General features: G+C 45.2%; 1 pseudogene; it reads left to right on the top strand.

The window, feature by feature from the left end:
• The first annotated feature begins 407 nt into the window (after positions 1-407).
• LOC137319846 (probable G-protein coupled receptor 139) lies at positions 408-9,619 on the top strand (annotated as a pseudogene).
• Positions 9,620-10,023: the final 404 nt, after the last annotated feature.

Below are 10,023 nucleotides of genomic sequence, written 5' to 3'. Positions count from 1 at the left end.
TAGTGATGCTGGCTGAGGGATAAATATTGGCCCCAGGATACCGGGCAGAACTCCCCTGCTCTTCTTCGACATAGTGCCATGGAAACTTTTATGTCCACCTGAGAGGGCAGAACGGGGACATGGTTTGACGTCTCATCCGAAAGACGGCTCTTCGAACAATGTTGCTCTCCCTCATTACTGCACTGGAGTGTCAGCCTAGATTTGGTGCTAAAGTTTCTGGAGTGGGTCTTGAACCCACGACTTTCTGACTCATGAGAGGGCGACCCACTGAGCCCCAGCTGACACTGTGAATGGCTGCGCCTGTGAGAGTGTGCTCCAAGGTTCTCTGATGGAAGAGGTGAAGAGGAGGAGGGTCATCCTGTATCCGCTGGGTTGGTGGGAGGTTGGTCAAGAGGCCCTCCAGGCATATGCTCAAGTGGCAGTCGGAGGAAGCAGTGAACGAGGTCAATGCCAGGAGTGAAGCACCAAGAACACGGATGCAGTGCAGGAAGAAGTTCAATGATTTGACACGACTAGTCAAGGTGGGTGAGGACAACTGTCAAGTGGCGTCTCCTACTGTTGAGGTATGAATGAGGGAAAGAGAAACAATGAAGACTGAGAGGGTTGAACAGCCATCCAACCAAAGTCAAGTCGAGATCATGTCCTTGCCGAACAATTGACTTCCTGTTGTACAGATGCAAATTGGTATTACTCAAAGCCTGGGGAAAATATACATAAGATTGAAGTTGCTGCCTGGTGAACGATGAACGGAGACAACCAGTCTCGGAAAAAAAAGAACAGTCAAATTCAGGGAAGGCACACGTTACTCTAAACGGGACACAGCAATTGGAGCAAGATTGAGTTTGATTGGAGAAAACTCATACCTAATTGAGGTGAACAAAGACAAACTGGTCTTTGTGGGGGAAATGACTGTTCAAAAGCCAGTTGGTTTTAAGTGGTGTTTGAGTTGCAGACAAAGATACCCAGTCTGTGTGTATTAAGTGGGGTTCGGTGGGCCTGTCCAAGGTGTGAGCAAAGGGACCAGGGCCACGCATTGGCTGATTTGGGGGCTACTGTCCAAAGAGCTCGTGCCTCGGCTTGACTGTATCCTGCTTATCGCACTGTAACACTGAAATAAAGGCAAGACAAGGAACGAGTCTGCCCATCATTTCACCCAACTTCAGCTCCCAACAGCATTGGCCGAATGGCCTCCTTCTGTTCCGTAATTTTATATGATTCTATGAACTGTACCATTCGCCTCATCCACTGTTCAACACACTAAAACCCCCATCACCCACAGACCAACACATTCTTTCAAGTAGCAGTCAACTCTTCCAATCCTCCTCTCACCCTCACACATGATCACTGCTGCAAGCCGCACACCCCCAACTCACAGGTCACACACACTTGCCAACTATTCAACAACAACAGCCACATTATCCAAACATTTTGCAGGACACTCACTGAGACACTTCCCTCAATCTTGAAGGAGAAGATGGCGCATTTCGGGAGGCAGCAAAAAGAACTGGAGGAGGACAAGCACGCCGACACGTCCTTACCCCCATGGAGGAGTCAGTGCTGGCCATCATTGGATGGGCCGTTGCTGCGGCCATGGAAACTGGCGGTGCTGGATGTCTGCATTGGAGCTCAGATTGCTGCTTTAGAAGCCCAGACTGCAGCGTTCAAGGCTCAGACTGCTGTTATCGAGGCTCTGGGTACAACCGGGGAACAGGACTTCCAGGGCGTTACAGCACTCCAATAATCTGTTCTCCAACGAAGACTGCTGTCCGCTCTCCGGGCGACAGCATTCCTGCTCCCACCCCTGCCACTCTGCCAGTGCCCTTGCCGTTGCCTGTCAGCCAACCAGGCCAGAATGCTGCAGCCTATGCCGGGATGGTGCAGTCTGAAGCCGGGCCCTCTCACTCAGAAATGCTCGAGGTCGATCTCCAAGGCCATCAGCACTCTCCTCCATTGAAGATCAGCAGCCTCCTACCAAACATGCTCCAGCTTCTCGGGATGCACCTTGTAGGAGCACTAGGATCGGTGAAGGCATACGAGTGACAGGCACTGAAATAATGCACATGGGTAATGTTGTTTACATGATATCATGTGTTCGTTTATAAATTTGTGTTTGAAGTCGCAGTATTTTTTTATTCGGTCATGGGATGTGGGCGTCGCTGGCAAGGCGAGCATTTATTGCCCATCCCTAACTACCCTTGAGAAGGTGGTGGTGAGCCGTCTTCTTGAACCGCTGCAGTCCGTGTGGTGAAGGTTCTCCCACAGTGCTGTTAGGTATGGAGTTCCAGATTTTGACCCAGCGACGATGAAGGAACGGCGATATATTTCGAAGTCGGGATGGTGTGTGACTTGGAGGGGAACGTGCAGCTGGTGTTGTTCCCATGTGCCTGCTGCCCTTGTCCGTCTAGGTGGTAGAGGTCGCGGGTTTGGGCAGTGCTGTCGAAGAAGCATTGGCGAGTTGCTGCAGTGCGTCCTGGGATGGTACACACTGCAGCCACAGTGCGCCGGTGGTGAAGGGAGTGAATGTTTAGGGTGGTGGATGGGGTACCAATCAAGCGGACTGCTTTGTCCTGGATTGTGTCGAGCTTCTTGAGTGTTTTTGGAGCTGTACTCATCCATTCAAGTGGAGAGTATTCGATCACACTCCTGACTTGTGCCTTGTAGATGGTGGAAAGGCTTTGGGGAATCAGGAGGTGAGTCATTCACGGCAGAATAACCAGCCTCTGACCCGCTCTAGTAGCCACAGTACTTATGTGGCCGGCTCAGTTAAGTTTCTGTTCAATGGTGATCCCCAGAATGTTGATGGTGGGGATTTGGCGATGGTAATGCCGTTGAATGTCAAGGCGAGGTGGTTTGACCCTCTCTTGTTGGAAATGGACATTGTCTGGCACTTGTCTGGAGCGAATGTTACTTGCCACTTATCAGCCCAAGCTTTATGCGCTGCGGGTGGAAGCGATGCGTAATCATGAGGAGGATGACTGTGAGAGTACAGGTGGGGAATGTATGACTTTTGTTGATGGCTTGGGCCGTGTTGTTGAGGTTACTGATGTCACTCATTAATAAGGTGAGCACGCAGAGTCCTGGCAGATATGGCCTGTTCACCAAATTGCCTCTTGGGCCCTTTCTCCATTTCTCCACTTCCTCCTCTCTCTCCTCTTCCTCTGCCTGCTGCTCAGATTCTCGCCGAATCGGTAGTGGCCAGGGCTGTTCCCATATAAGGGCGAGGTTGTGCAGCATACAACGCCGAATCTTGACACCCAATCAACGGAGTGCTGCTCCAGTATGGACTACGGAGCGGAAGCTTTGCTTTTGGACAGCTACGGTGTGCTCCATGACGTGTTGTGTGGCTGCATGGCTCACTCTGTAGGCCTGCTCTGCATGTATCCGTGCGTTCCTGACCGGTGTCGTGAGCCACCTCATGAAGGGATAGATCTGGTCGCCCAATAGCTAGAATTTGACCTGCCATGCTGGTAGGACTACCGCGTCATGACTGCTGCCAGGGTAGCGGGCATTGCTCTGTATGATGCATTGCGTGTGGTCGCACACCTGGTGTATATTGAAGGAGTGGAACCCCTTTCTGTTCATGAAGATGGCCGAGTTGATATTTGGAGCACACATGGCAATATGCTTGCAGTCAATGGCACCATGGGGAAGCAATGCGAGCAATGCCTCGCTCTCGCTCATTTAGCTTCTCTCTGTCAAGAGGGAATGTGATGGACCTTTTATTCAGCTCGGAGAGTGCCTCAATGACCTCCCTTATACAGCAGTGTACAGCAAACTGTGAGATGTTGCTCACATCGCCAGCAAAGGCCTGAAAGGATCCAACGCCGTAAAAGTTCAGCGCCATGGTTACCTTGACAACCACAGGCCATGCGGTCCTTACCCTGCCCTGAGGCTTCAATTGTGGCTGCAGCAGTTGACAAATCTCCGTCACGAACTCTTTCGTGAACTGCAGCCATCGGATGCATTGATCTCCGCTTATGTTGAGGTAAGAGTATTGTTTCCTGATGGCCCTTATGAGAGACGGCCTCCTGGTCAGTGCCCTGCAGCTCATCCTCCTCCCTCTCCTCGCAGCTTGATCTGCTCTGCGTGACCTCTCTGCGTGCTCTGAGTCGTCTTCAATGTCCATCGGGAGCCCCAGCAGGCCACCCATGGCTAACAGGAATATTGTTCAGCGCACTGTTGTAAACGACACCAACAATGTAAGACCTGCCAAACCGCTGTAGCAATTCTATCCAAGTGTAGGAAGCTTCAAGAAACAAGGACAATTGTACCAGCAGCCAGAAGTAAAAATCCAGCTTCAATGCTGTCAGACCTCGGGTCTCATAGTTTCTGTTGTTCCAACTATTTATTAAAATAATATACTGGGCTTTGGGCTTTCCATCTGTCTAATATTTGATTAAATATATGTTTTGATGTCATATTCCTTGAGTTTAAATTTGTAACCAAATCTGTTTGTTCAGTGACTGGAATTAATGTCAGTCTCCATGGGTCCTAATTGTCTCACTGGAATGTTTTCCTGTGCTATAAATAAGCGACGACTGTCAATGTGTTACCCAATAGTGTCAATGGGAGCATCACCTCCGGCACTAACAGGCAGGGATCAGGGCTCCACAGAGTGGGAGAGAATAGATCAGAACCTGGGAACAATAGATTGGAATGTTAAACAATGGGTCAGAATCTTAGAACAACAGATTGGAATGTTACAGCAATGGGTCGGAATCTTAGAACAATAGATTGGGACAGTCCATTCTGGGTATTTCAATACCAGCATGTATATTATGGTTCAATGTCATTGGAGGGGCGGACACATGTTATGCTTCGGAGTATACAATTAATATACTATCCGCTCCTCGCTGCTGTCGGTGTTCCTGGTAAGTCTGTATATGCAGCTATTAATTCTATAAACCGTGTTCCACTGTATTACTCTTCTTGTCATTCCCTGTGTAATAATCTCTTCTGTTCGAGTTTCCGTTAAGCCTTTATAATTAAAGGGTGAACGTGGTAAGGGAAATATAGGGATCAGGGGAATATGGATAGGAAAATATTTACGGGGATTTGCTCGGTGTGAGGGTTTATTTACAATGGGTCCCTGGGAGTGAGTTTGTATGTTCAGGGAGCCATAGCATGAGCCTGTTTTTACAGGCCCCTTAGGGTGTGTCAGTATTTACAGGGGAGCCCAGAGATGCTACAAATATTTGCAGTGAGTCCAGTGACGATAGTAAAATTTACTGTGGATCCAGAGATGGCACTAATATTTACAGGGTGATCCAGGGAGTCAACTAATAATTACAGGGGAACCAGAGATAGTACTAATATTTACAGGGGATCCAGAAATAGTACTAATATTTACAGGGGGATCCAGAGACAGTACTCATATTTACAGGCGATCCTGAGATGGTACTAATATTTGAAGGATTGCAGAGAACGTGCTAATATTTACAGGGGATTCATAGACGTTTCTAATATCAACAGAGGATCCAGAGACGGTACAAATATTTACAAGGAGATTCCAGATGTGTTGCTAATATTTACAGTGGAAGCAGAGATGGTATTATTAATTACAGGGGATCCAGATACGTTGTCAATAACCACAGGGGATCCAGAGACAGTACTAATATTTAGAGGGGATCCAAGATTGTGCTCATAATTACAGGGATCCGGAGACGGTATGGGTATTTACAGGGGACCCAGAGATAGTGCTAATATTTACATGGGATCCAGGGACTGTATTAATATTTAGAGGGGATCCAGAGACTGTACACATATTTACAAGTGATCCAGGGACTGTACAATATTTACAGGGGATCCAGAGACGGTGCCAATATTGAAAGGGGATCCAGATACTGTATTAATATTTACAAGGCGTCGAGAGACTGTACTACTATTTACAGTGGATCCAGAAACTGTATTAATATTTTCAGGAGATCCAGAGATTGTACTAAGAATTACAGGGGATCCATAGACTGTACCAATATTTACGGGGGATCCAGTCTCGGTGCCAATATATACAGGGGATCCAAAGTCTTTACTAATATTTACAGGGGGTCCAGAGACTGTACTAATATTTACAGTGGATCCAGAGACAACACAATTAATAACAGGGGATTCGTGAGACGAAAGTAATATTTACAGGGGATCCAGAGACAAGACTAATATTTACAGTGGATCCAGGGACGGTAGTAATATTTCTTGGGGATCCAGAGGTGGTATTAATATTTACAGGGGATCCAGAGACTGTACAAATAATTACAGGGGATCCAGAGAAGGTACTAATATTTACAGGGGGTTCCAGCGATGGTACTAATATTTAGAGGAGGTCCAGCGATGGTACTAATAATTACAGGGGACACAAATTCGGTACCAATATTTACAATTTATTCAAGACGGTATTAATATTTACAGGGGGCCAAGAGACGGTACTAATATTTGGAAGGGGTCTAGAGTTGGTACTAATTACAATTCGTCCAGAGACGGTACAATATTTACAGGGGTCCGGGAACAGTCCTGATAGAGCATTCAGGTGTGGTACTATTCTTTCCAGGTGATCCAGAGACTATACCAATTTTGCAGCTGGACCATAGACTGTGTTATTAGTTAGAGGGGATCCGGAGATGGTACTAATATTTACAGGGGATGCAGAGCTGGAATTAATATGCACAGGGGGCCCAAAAATTCTACTAATATTTACATGGGTCCCAGAGACTGTACTAATAATTACAGGGGATCCAGAGACTGAACAAATATTTACAGGCGACCCAGAGACTGTACTAATAATTACAGGGGATCCAGAAACTGTACTAATATTTACATGGGATCCAGAGACTGTACTCATATTTACATGGGATCCAGAGACTGCACTAATATTTACAGTGGTCCCAGAGACTGTACTAATATTTACATGGGATCGAGAGACTGTACTAATATTTACATGGGATCCAGAGACTGTACTAATATTTGCATGGGTCCCAGAGACTCTGCTAATATTTAGATGGGATCCAGATACTGTAATAATAATTACAGAAGATCCAGAGACTGTACTAATATATACATGGGATCCAGAGACTGTACTAATAATTACAGAAGATCCAGAGCCTGTACTAATATTTACATAGGATCCAGAGACTGTACTAATATTTACATGGGATTCAGAGACTGTACTAATAATTACAGAAGATCCAGAGACTGTACTAATATTTACATGGGATCCAGAGACTGTACTCATATTTACATGGGATCCAGAGACTGTACTATTATTTACATGGGATCCAGAGACTGTACTCATATTTACATGGGTCCCAGAGACTGTACTAATATTTACATGGGATCCAGAGACTGTACTAATATTTACATGGGATCCAGAGACTGCACTAATAATTACAGAAGATCCAGAGACTGTACTAATATTTACATGGGATCCAGAGACTGTACTAATATTTACATGGGATCCAGAGACTGTACTAATATTTACTTGAGATCCAGAGACTGTACTAATATTTACATGGGTCCCAGAGACTGTACTAATATTTATATGGGATCCAGAGACTGTATACATAATTACAGAAGCTCCAGAGACTGTACTAATATTTACATGGGATCCAGAGACTGTACTAATATTTACATGGGATCCAGAGACTGTACTAATATTTACATGGGATCCAGAGACTGTACTAATAATTACAGAAGATCCAGAGAATGTACTAATATTTACATGGGATCCAGAGACTGTACTAATATTTAAATGGGTCCCAGAGACTGTACTAATAATTACATGGGATCCAGAGACTGTACTAATATTTACATGGGATCCAGAGACTGTACTAATATTTACATGGGTCCCAGAGACTGTACGAATATTTACATGGGTCCCAGAGACTGTACTAATAATTACATGGGATCCAGAGACTCTACTAATATTTACGTGGGTCCCAGAGACTGTACTAATAATTACATGGGGTACAGAGACTATACCAAAACTACAGGAATTCCAGAGACTGTATTAATGTTCACAAGGGATTCAAAGGAGGTACTAATATTTGCACATGTTCCCGAGACAGTACTAATAATTACACATGATCCAGAGACGGTGCTAACATTTACACATGTTCCAGAGACGGCGCTAACATTTACACATATTCCAGGAACGGTGTTAATAGTTACACATGTTCCAGAGACGGTGCCAATATTTACAAATGTTCCAGAGACGGTGCTAATATTTACACATGTTTCCGAGACGCTGCTAATATTTACACATGTTTCAGAGACGGTGCTAACAGTTACACATGTTCCAGAGACGGTGCTAATATTTGCACATGTTCCTGAGACAGTACTAATAATTACACATGATCCAGAGATGGTGCTAACATTTACACATGTTCCAGAGACGGTGCGAATAGTTATACATGTTCCAGAGACGGTGCTAATATTTACACATCTTTCAGAGACGGGGCTAATATTTACACATGTTCCAGAGACGGGACGAATATTTACACATGTTCCAGAGACGGTGCTAATATTTACACATGTTTCAGAGACGGGGCTAATATTTACACATGTTCCAGAGACGGGGCTAATATTTACACATGTTTCAGAGACGGTGCTGATATTTACAGGGGATCCAGAGACTGTACTAGTATTTATAGGTGGTTCCAGAGATGTTATTGTTGTTTACAGAGGGTCTCAACTTAATCTAAAATTTCCATCTTTATTTCCCTTCCTTACAGTTAATTTATTGACAATTGTGATCCTCTCTCGTGGAAAGTGCGGTCTCTCCAAATGTGTCACTCGCTACTTGGTGTCCATGGCAGCGGCGGATCTACTGGTCGTTATCATCGATCTGATATTGAGGCAGATTCCCATTATTTATCGCAAACTGTTCGCATTTCTACGCCAATTTCCCGTGTGTAATATCCACGCCGTCCTGCTTTATGCAATCACGGACTGTTCTGTCTGGTTCACCATCACTTTTACCTTTGATCGATTTGTGGCCATTTGTTGCCAGAAGCTGAAAACTAATTATTGCACCGAGAAAACGGCGGCTGTGGATCTGGGAACAGTGAGTGTGCTGAGCTGTTTAAAGAACATTTTCTGGTACTTTGTGTTCGAAGGTCGATATTTGCTTTCCAATATCCCTTGGTTTTGTATTGATGTAACGGGTGTTTCAACGTCACCGATATGGGCAGTAATCGAACTCCTTCATTATATCCTCACCCCGTGTGTCCCATTTATTCTGATTGTGTTCCTCAATGTTTGAACAGTCAGACACATTTTAGTGGCCAGCAGAGCCCGCAGGAGACTCCGGGGTCACAGCAGTGGGGAGAGTGCCAGAAACCCAGAGATGGAGAGTCGCAGGAAATCAATGATTTTACTGTTCGTTATATCAGGAAACTTTATCGTGTTATGGGTGGTGTTCATGTTGTCTTCTATCAATCGACGATTGTTGTATTTGGCGCGAACGTCTGTAATTCTACCTCCACTTGTACAAGAACTGGGATTTATGCTCCAGCTCCTGAGTTGCTGCACAAACACCTGTATTTATGCCGTGACCCAGGTTAAATTCAGAGAGCAGTTGAAGAACGTGGTGAAATACCCCTTTACTGTAATTGTTAAATTAATTAAATAGTGCGAAGATCTGAAGACTTCAGAGCGAGATCTGTGTCATTCCGACAGGCTGCGGTGCTGCAAACACTGGGTATTTATGTACAGAAGAACATAAGTACATAAGAAATAGGAGCAGGAGTAGGCCAATCGGCCCCTCGAGCCTGCTCCGCCATTCAATAAGATCATGGCTGATCTGATCATAACCTCAAATCTAAATTAATGTCCAATTTCCTGCCCGCTCCCCGTAACCCCTAATTCCCTTTACTTCGAGAAAACTGTCTATTTTTGTTTTAAATTTATTTAATGATGTAGCTTCCACAGCTTCATGGGGCAGCAAATTCCACAGATCTACTACCCTCTGAGTGAAGAAGTTTCTCCTTATCTCAGTTTTGAAAGAGCAGCCCCTATTCTAAGATTATGCCCCCT

The sequence above is a fragment of the Heptranchias perlo genome, unplaced genomic scaffold (genome assembly GCF_035084215.1).
Source record: "Heptranchias perlo isolate sHepPer1 unplaced genomic scaffold, sHepPer1.hap1 HAP1_SCAFFOLD_90, whole genome shotgun sequence".
Taxonomy (NCBI): Eukaryota; Metazoa; Chordata; class Chondrichthyes; order Hexanchiformes; family Hexanchidae; genus Heptranchias; species Heptranchias perlo.
The sequence above is the reverse complement of the archived record's forward strand: the minus strand, read 5'-3'. Positions and strand labels throughout refer to the sequence as shown.